Raw genomic sequence first — 13,176 nt, forward strand, 5'->3', positions numbered from 1 at the left:
ATGATGGAAACATATGGATCTCACAAGATGATAAAAAACAAAACCTAAATAATAGATAACATGCATACACCATTCTTCTCATCCTTAAAACAATCAATCATCATAATCTTAAAGAATTATTAAACCTATGTGCTTCCCTTCTAGCTTGGGCTAGAAGGAACTTAGAAAAACATAATTAAAATAAGATAGGAAAAAAATAAAAAGAAATAAATAAATACAAATAGAAAAGATCTAAAAAAAATATAACTTATAAAACTCTAATAAAATTAAAAACTCTTTAAAAACCCTAAATTTTGCTTTGGCATGCCTTGAATGATGCTTACGAATGCCCGAGGAAGCCCTATTTATAAGTAGGGAACTCCAATTTTCGTACAAAGTTAAAAAAACCGTAGAAACTGCCTCAAATATACGCAATTTTTCAAAATAGACTTATCGCTGCACAGTTTATTTAAAATAGATTTCCTGCTACGCAGTTTTCCAAAATAGACCTCAAAGCTTCAGAATACACTTTTTCAGGATGATTTCAGGATTCTTCACTTCAAATCTTTGATTTTCTTCATTCTTCAATTGGTTTTCTATGATCTTTGGCATGTGAATTCTTCAATCTTGGTCTCCTAAGATTCATCCCTTGCCTTGGTGATTCTCCAGCATCAAATCTATGCTTTTTAGCACCCTTTTTCAATCCAAGCTCTTAAATTCACCTTGCAACACATACATGAGTAAAATAGAACATTATGCTGATTCATGTTCATAAAACCAAGATGTAAATGAGGAAAATTATGCAATATTTGAGTCTCAACACGTTTCATCCACATAAGTTGCGTGCATGCATTCCCTGCAGCAATGTATTCAGCTACTGCAGTGGATAAGGACACTAAATTTTGCTTCTTGCTCATCCAAGATACAAGGCAGTTTTCAATATATAAACATCCACCACTCGTGAATTTTCTATCATCAACATTACCTGCCCAGTCGACATCAGTGTATCTAGCTATTTGTAGAGACATATCATGTGGATACCATAGACCTAAGTTAGCAGTACTTGCAACATAATTGATTATTCTTTTAACAGCAGATAGATATCTAGCACAGATGCTTACACTGAAGGAAATACTAGGTCTGTTGGCAATTAAGTACAATAGACTACTAATTGCTAAAAGTAGTTTTTTTAACTTATGTAACTTACTAAGCTACTTTTCCTCTTATCTGCAATGAAGTGTGTAGCATTTAGTGGGCGTCTCTTGGTCCATGTCCTCTTCTCTGAATGGCCTATTTTGCCGCTGGCATGGGAAGTCGGGAGGTGTGTTAGGGAAAGGAAAATTGTTTTCTATCATCTTTGTTGTTTTCTGGGTGGTGTGGGCTGAGCGTAATAATTGATGTTTCAAGAATTTCTCATCTCAGTAGTTGCTGTGTTTTCTAGGATTGGGCTCCTTAAGGCTAGGATGTTTTTCTTTTGTTGTTGCACTTGGGTAGTTTTTTCTTCTTCCTTTCTTCTTTTTTTTTCTTTGGGTTTCCCTTGTTTTTCTTGTTGCTTTTTAGTTCTGTTCTTGTAGCCTTGCCGTTTTGGCTCTTTTAATAAATTTTCTTTCCTCTCAAAAAAGCTACTTTTCTTTATTAGTTAGTGCAGTTATTAAATTTAAACAAGTCGCTCATTAGTCGAAGTATTTTTTTTTTTACAACTTCCTATTACAGACTGCTCATAATGCCATCAGGCCAATCACTAAAATAGGGTTAGTCATCATTGAAAATTTTGTGGTCCACCATCGTGATGTTTTTGAGAAATCCATTCTGTCACATAAATTTGAGGCAGATCCAACACTCAAGTGGGCCACATCACTTGCAACAATGGTATTGTGGGGATAAGGTTACATGTTTTTAGTGTTTCAACTATATTGAAAAATGTCTCTTCTGGATTTAGGTGGTTGTTCTCAATAGTCGACGATCGTAATGTTCTTGCTAAAAGGGAGATAAGAGAGGAGCTAACCAATGCTCATCTCATGTTTTCTGGCCCTTGGTGCTTGGGGGGGTCACTTTAACGTCACTAGATTTGGTATTATTACAAGCAGTATAAGGGCTTTTTCAACTTGGGTAGCCTCACATGATTTGTTGGATCTTCCAATGGGGGGCAATGGGTTTACGTGGTTTAACAGGCAAAATCGGGCAATCATGCTAACACTAAGTAGATTTCTTGTTTATCCTGAATGGATAGAAGTATGGCCTTTTGTGTAAGACTCGTAACCTTGTGAGACCTTCCGTATTCTTCAACTTCGACACCAGCATATTCCTATCGAACCAGATCGATGAGCTTCGATCGTGACCCTATTTTTATACCGCAACACCTTGAGACTTGTACCCTAGCGACCACATGGGCGCTACAATTCCAATGTCATGAGGCACACCCTAATTGCAACCCCTATATTAGAATTTACAGTTTTAGCACAATCCGAGGTGGGTCGCGCAACGCATGTGGGCCCCACTTGCACAAATCCCAAGGTTGTTTAATCCATTAATCAATCAATCAACCCATTAATCACTCATGTATCTTTCTCCCCATTAGTCAAACACGCCCATGTCTCCCATCATGCAAGCCATGCCTTGCCCATGCTAAGCCATCCCTCCATCTTTTTCTAATCCCTCCTATGTCCTAAAAATTCTACCATAAATCTCCTACTCTCTCTCATTTATACCACATTTGTTAGAAAGAAAGTAGAGAGAGATGAAGAGAAAGAAAGATATTAGAGAGAATTAGGGAGAGATTAAGAGAGAAAAAAAGAATGATTAAAGGGCAGATTAGAGAAATGGTTTAGGAGAAAGAGGGAGCTTGAGAGAGATTAGGGAGAGATCTAGAGGTTAAGAGGAAGAAAGAGAAAAGAGATATTATAGGAGATTAGGAGTGGAGAGGAGTTTGGTGGACCGTCCAATCGTTGATCTGAACCAATCCAACCATTCATTTAGCGTTGTGAGTGCATGAGAGGATAAAAACCCTCATTTTCTTTGTATTATCCCAGTTTTAGTGGGACCCACCTTGAGTATGTATGGAGTGTATGGTGGACCCCATAGTGGTGGGGGGCCACCCCAATGGCCAAACATTTATTCCCTTTCCTTTCTTTTCTCCTTCTTTCTTCTAAGATTATGATGTTGTGGGGCCCACAAGTGGGCCACACTATTGGAAGAGTGCCCCGCACACTATCACAACGCGGACCACCTTATGTGGCTCAGTGTGATGTTTATTTTCCAATCCAACATATTGATTTGGTCATACAGATTTGGGTGGTGGAAGAACCACCAAGATCAGGTTAATCTAAAACTCCTTAGCCCCACCATGATCTAGTCAATTTGATGGACATAGTAGATTTGTCTAGGTGGACCTCACCACCCCTAGAGATAATAGAAAGAGAGAGGGAAGCAGTGTTGCTGCTGGATGCAAACAAAGTCCAGAGATGCTGCTGCCTGGGTTCCTATAAGCCACCGAGTGGCCCCACTCGTGGGACTAACCACGATGAATATGTTTCATCCAGGCCGTCCATCCGCTTCCTTAGATCATTTTAGGCATTGAGCCCAAAATTGAAGCTGATCATTATTTCAAGTGGGCTGCACCATGAGTAGCAAGGGTTTGGGAAGCCCCAGCGTCATTGACGCTGCTTGCATTAGGCTAGACTAGTGGCTCCTACTCGTGGGACCCATCGTGATGTATTTCTTAGATCCACACCATCCATCTATTTTCCCGGCTCATGTTAGCCATAGAGCCCAAAAATGAGGCGGATACAACCATCATGTGGACCACACCACAGGTGATTGTGGGCTAGCAATTGTGTGAGGAGTAGTGCCCCCACTCATGGACCCCACCTTGATGTATCTGTTAAATCCACGCCATCCACCTATTTCTCCATATCATATTAGGCCATGGACGAAAGATGAGGCAGATTTGAGTTCTGAGTAGGTCGCACCAAGGGAATTTAATTTCTATTGTTGAAACGTTCCAAGGCCCACCGTGAGGCCCTGATCATCCAAAACAGTCCAAGTCATGGCCCATCAAATCTTGCTCAAGCTGGCCAATCCAGTGGAAAGGTCAGATCATCTAAATGGAGTCCATTGTGACAATGATAAAAAAATAATAACAAAAAAGAATAATAATAAGAGCCAGCGGGCATGGACTAGGCCCCACTTGTGGGACCCTCCATGATATATTTGTATTATCCATTCGGTTTTGCCCAAAAATCAGCTGATCTAAATCTCAGTGAACTGCACTGAGAGGAACAATTGGGCAGGGAGGGCTACCCCTATTTGGGGGCATGAGTGGGACCCACCTTGATGCTTATGTATCATCCAACTTGTCCATCCTTTTCTTCAGGTCGTGTTCGACCAATGGCCCAAAGTTCAAGGCGATCCATAACTTGGGTGATCTGAACCACGGGGAACTGTGGGGATTGATAATTTGATTGTTTTGGGATTTCCTAGACTTGGGATACCTTGGATTTGGGAATCCCTTGGACTTGGGATCCCTTGGATTTGGAGTCACTTGGACTTAGGATCCTTCGATTCTGGAATCCTTTGGCTATGTTTGGCACCCTGGATTCAAATCCCCTATAAATTCTAAGCTAATATGTGTAATATATTTGCAGGGGTTTGAATTTAATTATTAAATCAATTTTAATATCTCTAATTAGTGTGAGTATATAATGTTGACACTAAGGTCGTAATAAATTTGTCGAAGTATACACTTTGCCTGAAATGATGAAATCCCAAGACTTTGATGGGCCATAAGCACAAGATCACATCCTAGTGACTAACTAACGATCTGTACTCGTTGATTTATATTGGAAATGTTCGGACAATGCAGATCATCCTATTGGAGTAATTATAACAATGTTGATGATGATTTAATCATTTTGGGATATCATCAATGGGTCATGTCCCCAATAGATTGGTAACCTAGTGGCACACATGTTGCACATGTGGGTGTCCATTCGGGTCATTCCCAATGGGCCCTACCTTGGCATATGTATTTTATCAATGCCTTACAATGTGTAAGCTACATAAAGAGTCGATGTTAGTCTAACGTGGGCCACACCACATAGACCTCTATATTTCAAGTGGGGCCTATCGTTCGGGTCCCGCTCTCTGTATATGATGTGTCAATTAAGTCGATTATCACATGATATGTCTGATAACATGCTAACGTACTTAGCTTGATAGGACACACTGATAACATGTCCAATTATATGCCCATATGCATCATTTGTATGCCTGTTGTGGATGACATTGTTCTTAACATAAGACCTTCAACTTGAGACACTTAGGGGACTTTATATAATATAGGATCGCCTCGCATGATCATGCGGTATGCGCAAGTTTGGTGCATGACTTGGATTGTATGACTTATGCATTTTGCATCTTATATGTCACGATTACTTTACACCCTAGCTACATCGAGGTTGTGGCCTTCACAAGCATACTATGGATGGCCGGATTAGATACTGAAAATATATGTTCTAGCACTTGGGCATTATGGATGTCCTTGGGTGAAAGTCTCTAAACTCTTGTGGTACTAATAGGATGCTTCAACATCGAGAGCAACTGGATAACAAGAGCACTTGAGTGCCAAATACTAGTAGGTCGCATCTCCCATTGTGTCGAGGTCGTTTGAAAAAGGGTGTGACCTTATCCGCCTGAGGGTATGGGATTGTAAGTTAGGTTAAGTCTGACCAGCTCATGAAATAGGTCCGCTATCGACGAGTCGGGTGGGCATTGGCATACCACTAACAAGGCGGATAGTGAAGCTTTTTCCACTCAATTGGTCATGCGTGCGATGGGGCGGCAAATAGTGTTGGATGTACTAAACCCCGGTGATGTTTCCAGATATGAACTATACTGATATGCGGACTAGTTGAGGATTAGAATGTTTGTATTGCATCTATAGCATATAACACTCGGCCACATAGGCCTTGCATTGCATAGCCTTGATATGGCTAACAACATTTATGAAATTGGCAGCTTAGCCCTCCATCATCTTCTGCATACTCTGATATCTATATTACTGTCATATGCATTGTGCACGCACACATGCGCTCTACTGAGCTTCATAGGAAGCTTATGCGCATTTGTTTATACTATAAGTGATGCTAGGGCGTATCAACAACATTGAGCCCGAAGCATGAGCTTGATCTTTTGAGTTTTTTATTGTATCTTGTATTTCCCTTCTAACATTGTACTCAAAGATTTTATTAGTGGATATGTGGTGATGATGTTTCGTGACTTGGATACACTTCTGGTTATGCTCCTTTATTTTAAAAAATTCAACCTGAAAATCCACCTTGTAGGATCCTAAGATCGGAACCTGGAATGCGCGAGCTAGGAGCAAAGAATGGGGTACTATGGAGGCTGTCGGCACCAAATTTGGCTACCGAGAATTTAGTGAGCCCGGTTCCTGAGTTTGGGCCGTGACATTGTCTCAACGTTTGTTGCCCAAGCTTGTTTCAGACCATTGCCCCATTTTACTGTAAGTGGAGGAGGTGGATTGAGGTGTGGCCTTTTATCTCACAAAGTTTGTTACCCAAACCTGTTTCTGACCATTAACCCATTTTGCATATAAGTGGAGGAGGTGGATTATGGTCCCAAGCCATTTAGGTTCAAACTCATGGCTTCAAATTGAAGGCTTCTCTAAGTTACTCAGATTAGTGAGATTCTTTTGGAAGTCAATGACAATGCCAAGTTTATTCTTTGCAAAATTTTAGCTTTGAAGGAGGTATTGGAGAAGAGACAAGCAAAAGTTGACTCGAGGCTTAGCGATATTTAGGCTCTTGAATTAAAAGCGGAGAGTTGCACATTGTCAAAAGAGGAACAAGCCCTAAGAGTCAAGCTTGCTCAGGATTATGTTGGTCGGCTTAAAGAGGAGGAAATTAGATGGAGGCAATGGTCTCGTGCCACATGGGTTTTAAAGAAGGTGACAGAAACACTAGATTTTTCCACAATATTGCTAGTGTGCAGGTTAGAAATAGCAAAGTTAGCAGCATTTTGGTAAAAGGCAAGAAGATTAAGCAAAAAGACCAGGTATGCAAAGTAGTGGTGAGCTTTTTACAAAAGCCTGCTGTAAGAGGAGAGGTGGACAAGACCTCCCTTTATTTGAACTTTTGCTCCTCAAGGACGAACTCAGAAACGCAAGAGGCCATTTTCCAAGGAAATTAATGTTGCGCAGCACGCCAACAACGCAGTGAACCGAGATCCAATCTCCAGTCTCACCCACAAACGATAAATAAGAAGAAATATAAACTAGAAATAGATCAAAGCAATCCAAACAAACCACAAGACAAGATATACGTGGAAAAACTCCAAACTAGGGTAAAAAACCACAAATGCAAACTTCCACTATGAAGAAAAAAGAAGATTACAAGGAAAAATACTAACCTCTCTTATAAGTACATAGAAAACCCTTTGCCAACACGTTAGAATTATTTTCCAATAATTTTCAATACTTAGAAAAGCCCTAGGAACACCTATATATAGTTTAGGCAACTTCCATTTCGCACCCTTGCGAAAGCCGACTCAAAAATCCGTAGTCCGCATCAAATTCGGAAACGAATCTCCATAACCACAACCAGTCGAGCGGACCCCACGACTGGTCGAGCATGGGCTACTACCGGTCGAACACCTTAAAACCAAAAATCTGATGCTCGCTGGACTTTGAGTTAAGCCAGTCTAAGACTGCTCACGACCAGTCGAGCAAGGGCCACGACTGGTCATGCGGCCCCCAAATGTGGCTCCATATCTCAACAATCTCCCACTTAAAGACACATCACCATGAACCTTCATCTTCTACATCCGGAGTGCACCACCTCCCCGTCTTCAAGCCTGAAGACCAATCAAAGCTGAACAGAGATTCAACTTGGTCAGCATATCCACAGGATTCTCACTTGTATGAATCTTCTCCAGAGCGATCGATCCATCTTCCAGTAACGAACGTATGAAGTGATATCTGATGGCAATATGCTTGGTCCTTGAAGAAAAGGCTGAATTCTTAGCCAAGTGTATTACACTCTGACTGTCACTGTACAGCTTGCAATCTGCTTGCTTCTTACCCAACTCTTCCATAAAACCTTGCATCCATACCATCTCCTTGCATGCTTCTGTAGCCGCAACATATTCTGCTTCTGTCGTACTGATAGACACTATCTTCTGTAACTGAAAGACCCAACTAACTGCAGCACTACCTAGAGTAAAGACATAACATGTGCTGCTTCTTCTGCTGTCGTTGTCTCCTGCCAAATCTGAATCCACGTGGCCCTATAGCTTGATTTCCGATCCACTATAGCATATCCCTACATCCTTAGTACCTACCAGGTATCTAAGGATCCACTTCACAGCTTCCCAATGTTCCTTCCCGGAGTTGTTCATGAACCTGCTAACAACTCTCACTGCTTGAGCAATATCTAGCCTCGTGCTCACCATAGCATACATGAGACTCCCAATAGCCGACGCATATGGGACTTTAGCCATGTAGTCCCGTTCCTCCAGCGTCTTTACACCTTGATCCTTAGATAGCTTAAAGTGGTTAGCTAATAGAGTGTTAACCGGCTTAGCACCTCCCATATTAAATCGACTAAGTACCTTGGCTATGTACTCTACCTGTGACAAAACCAGTTTCTTGTTTTCCCTGTCACGCTTTATCCTCATGCTTAGGATTTGTTTTGCAGCTCTTAAATCCTTCATGGCAAATTCTCTAGACAGTTGTCTTTTGAGATCTGAGATGTCCTTCATGCTTGAACCGGCCACAAGCATATCATCAACGTACAGAAGAAGGATGATGTACGACGTATCAAGCTTCTTTAAGTAACAACAGTGTGGTCTGCATGATATCTCCTAAAACTATTTCCCGACATGAAACTGTTAAACTTCTTGTACCACTGCCTCAGGGCCTACTTCAAGCCATATAAACTCTTCTTCAGTCTACACACATGTTCTCCTTTCCTGGTGTCACATATCTTGTCAGCTGATGCCTGTATATCTCTTCTTCAAGGTCCCCATGAAGAAAGGTTGTCTTAACATCTAGCTGCTATAAATGTAAGTCATCTATAGTCACTATACTCAAGACCATGCGAATCGTAGATATCTTCACCACAGGTCAAAATATTTTGGTAAAATCGATATATGCCTTTTGTTAAAACCTTTTCATAACCAGTCTCACCTTGTACTGTTTCGAACCATCGTACTCCTCTTTCAGTTTGTAAACCCACTTGTTATGAATAACTTTCTTACCCTTACGTAGAGTGACTAGCTCCCATGTACGATTAGACTCAAGATAGTCCATCTCATCATCCATGGCCTGCTCCCACTTAACCTGTGTATCTAACTGTAACACCTCTTCAAAACACTCTGGTTCACCATTATCTATCAGTAGTAGATAATGTAAGGAGGGTGAGTATCAGACCGTGGGTCTCCTCTCCCAAGTAAACCTCCTCACAACCAGTGTCTGTGGCTCTGCCTCATAATGCTCTTGTGCATAATCGTCCTGTGGCGCTGTAACACCTGTGTCCGGTAACTCTTCCAACTCTACGAATTCTTTTTCTTTGGCCTTATTTTCTTCCATACTGTCCTTATGCATCACTTTTCATTGAAGACTATGTCCTTACTTTTGATGATTTTCCTGTTTTCTACATCCCAAAACCTGTAGCCAAAATCATGTTGCCCGTAGCCTATAAACGTGCACCTCCTGAACTTCGCATCTAGCTTGTTTCTCTGCTCTGCATCAATATGAACATATGAAGTGCAACCAAACACTCTAAGATGTGCAAGGTTCACTTCTTTCCCATTCCACGCTTCTTCTGATAACCCACTATCCAATGGTGCTGAGGGACTTCTATTGATGAGAAATGCGGCAGTATTCACAGCATCTGCCCAAAACGTTTTGGGCAACCCTGCATGTAACCTCATACTCCTGGCACGCTCAAGGATGATCTTGTTAATGCGCTCAGCCACACCATTCTGTTGTCGTGTCCCTGGAATCGTTTTCTGATATTTGATTTCATTTGCTTCACAATACTCCTCAAACCTTTTATCACAGTACTCTCCCTCATTATCAGATCTGAGACATTTTACTATTTTACCTGTCTTGTTTTCTACCATAACTTTCCACTTCTTAAATACATCAAATACATCAGATTTATGCTTTAAGAAATAAACCCACAATTTTCTACTAGCATCATCAATAAAAGAAACAAAATAACGTGAGCCACCAAGAGATAATACCTGTGCCGGTCCCCACACATCAATGTGTACAAGCTCAAATAGATGTGTCTTTGGAGCGCGTCCTGTCTTCTTAAAACTTACCCTTTTCTACTTGCCATACACGCAGTACTCGCAGAATTCCAAGTCAATAGACTTCAGCCCTGGTAACTTTCCTTTTGATAATAGCACTTTTATCCCTTTCTTACTCATATGTCCCAACCTCTAATGCCATAACTGCCCATTCACTCTAGTTGATGTGACTGTGAGTGAACTATACGATCCTAAAGTCACGTACAAAGTACCTTCCTTTTGTCTCGAGATATCACCAAGGCACCTTTTGTGATCTTCCAGGAATCACTGATGAATGTCGTCACATAACCGGTAACGGCCAACTGCCCCACTGAGATCAGATTCCTTCTCAAACTCGGTACATGTCTGACATCCTTCAATTTCAACATCATTCCGTCTTTCTGATTTATATGAACGTCTCCCTTTCCAACAATATTGCACGGCTCATCATCACCCAGGTAGACTCTCCCGAAGTTACCTGATACATAGTTACGCAGAACTTCCTCACACAAAGTGGCATGAAACGAAGCACCCGAGTTTATAACCCAAGAGTCATTCCTCGCATCAAGAGACAAGATCAAAGCCTTTGTGTCACTCTCCTCAGATAGATTCACTGAATCCTTCCCGCCTTGAGAGCTTCCTTCTTATTTCTTAAGCGCCCTACAATCACATTTCATGTGCTCCTTCTTGCCACAATGCCAACACCCGTTTTTGTCTTTCGGTCCCTTGGACTTCTTCCTTGACTTAGAATGCCCGTGTTTATTACCTCCTTTGTTCAGCGATCTTCCTCTTCCTTCAACGTTTAGAGCATTCCCTGAATCCCCTGAAACTCCTGATGCCTTTCTTCTAGATTCTTCGCTGAGAATTAGGCCGGCCACATCATCAAATTTCAACTTTGTTGACCCTAAAGAATTGCTCACAGCAATCACCAAACCATCCCAACTGTCTGACAAACCAGACAAGATCAATAACGCCCTAACTTTATCCTCAAAAGCAATGCCAACGGATTTCAACTGGCTCATGACTGTATTGAACTCTTTTAGATGTTCGGTCACGCTCCCACCATCTAACATATTCATGTTGAATAGCTGTTTCATAAGATGAACATTGTTAGACACAGAGGATTTTTCATACATGGTGGCTAGGGCTTCTATTAATTCTTTTGTAGTTTTCATATTAAATATATTGAAGGCGACGCTCTTAGACAAAGAGAGTCGGATCGTTCCTAAAGCTTTCCTATCCAGTAAAAATCATTCATCATCTGTCATCTTTTCTGGTTTCTTCTCTTTTCCTCCTATAGGAATATAGAGGTCCTTCTTATACAGATAATCCTCCATCTACATCTCCAGAAGGCAAAGTTTGAACCATCAAACTTCTCAATTCTAGTTCTCTTCTTCTGTCAACACTCCCAATAGAACTAAACCAATAGCTCTGATACTAGTTGTTGCGCAACACGCCAACAACGCAGTGAACCGAGATCCAATCTCCAGTCTCACCTACAAATGATAAACAAGAAGAAATATAAACTAGAAACAGATCAAAGTAATGCAAATAAGCCACAAGACAAGATATACGTGAAAAAACCCCAAACTAAGATAAAGAACCACGGATGCAAACTTTCACTATGAAGAAAAATGAAGATTACAAGGCAAAATACTAACCTCTCCTTTAGAAGTACATAGAAAACCCTTTGCCAACACCTTAGAATTATTTTTCAATAATTTTCAATACCTAAAAAAGCCCTAGGGATACCTGTATATAGTTTAGGCAACTTCCCTTTCACACCCTTGCGAAAGCCGACTCCAAAATCCGCAGTCCGCATCAAATTCGGAAATGAATCTCCGTAACCACGACTGGTCGAGCAGACTGCACAACCGGTCGAGCGGACCCCACGACCAGTCGAGCATGGGCTACGACCAGTCGAGCACCTCGGAACCAAAAATCTGATGCTCGTTGGACTTTGAGTCGAGCCAATCTACGACTGCTCACAACCGGTCGAGCGGACCCCACGACCGGTCAAGCAGGGGCCATGACCGATCGTGCAGGCCCCAAATGTGGCTCCATATCTCAACAATTAAAGCTTGAGTGTGATAAATAGTTCTGTAATATGCTTAATGGTGATGTGATGAACTTCTTACAATAGGTTTTTTTTTTTTTTTTTTACACAACCGGTTTTCTTCAAAAATAGGGGCGTCTTTCATTGCAATTATCCTTAAGATTTCAGGGGCTAAGAGATTGAAGGATTTTAGACCTTCAAACCTTATCAGAAGAAATCTTTGCTAAAGTCCTTTCAACTAGATTTCGAAACATTATGGGAAAGGTCGTATCCACACAAACCAGAAGGCCTTTGTGGAGGGAAAGACGGATTCTGGACAATGATCTTATTGCTTACGAGTGCATTGACTCTAAGTACAAGGAAGGGCTTAAGGGGATAGCTTGGAAGTTGGACATTGTTAATGCCTACAACCACGTTAATTAGGATTTTCTGGACTATAGCTTGATAGAATTGAGTGCAGGGCAAAATAGCATTCTTGGATGAGGGAATGTGTAAGTTCAGCCCATTTAGTAAACGACTCTAGTAAAGGTTACTTCAAGAGCACAAGGGGCATGAGACAAGGTGACCCACTCTCTCCATTCTTATTTGTTTTGATTGTAGAAGCATTAAGTAGGATGCTAAGTAGAGGTCAAGAGGTTCGGTTGTTTTTTTTTTTTTTGGTTTCAAGGCAGCTAGCTCAAGTAACCCAGATCTCCCACATTCAGTTTGCGGACAACACGCTTCTGTTTTATGAGGCAATAGAAGAAAGGTCGACAACTTGAGCATGATCATCAGGGGTTTCAAGGTGGTACCAAGGAAGAAGGTTAACCTAACAAAGTGTGAAATGTTGG

Source organism: Magnolia sinica, chromosome 19 (genome assembly GCF_029962835.1).
Source record: "Magnolia sinica isolate HGM2019 chromosome 19, MsV1, whole genome shotgun sequence".
Lineage (NCBI taxonomy): Eukaryota > Viridiplantae > Streptophyta > Magnoliopsida > Magnoliales > Magnoliaceae > Magnolia > Magnolia sinica.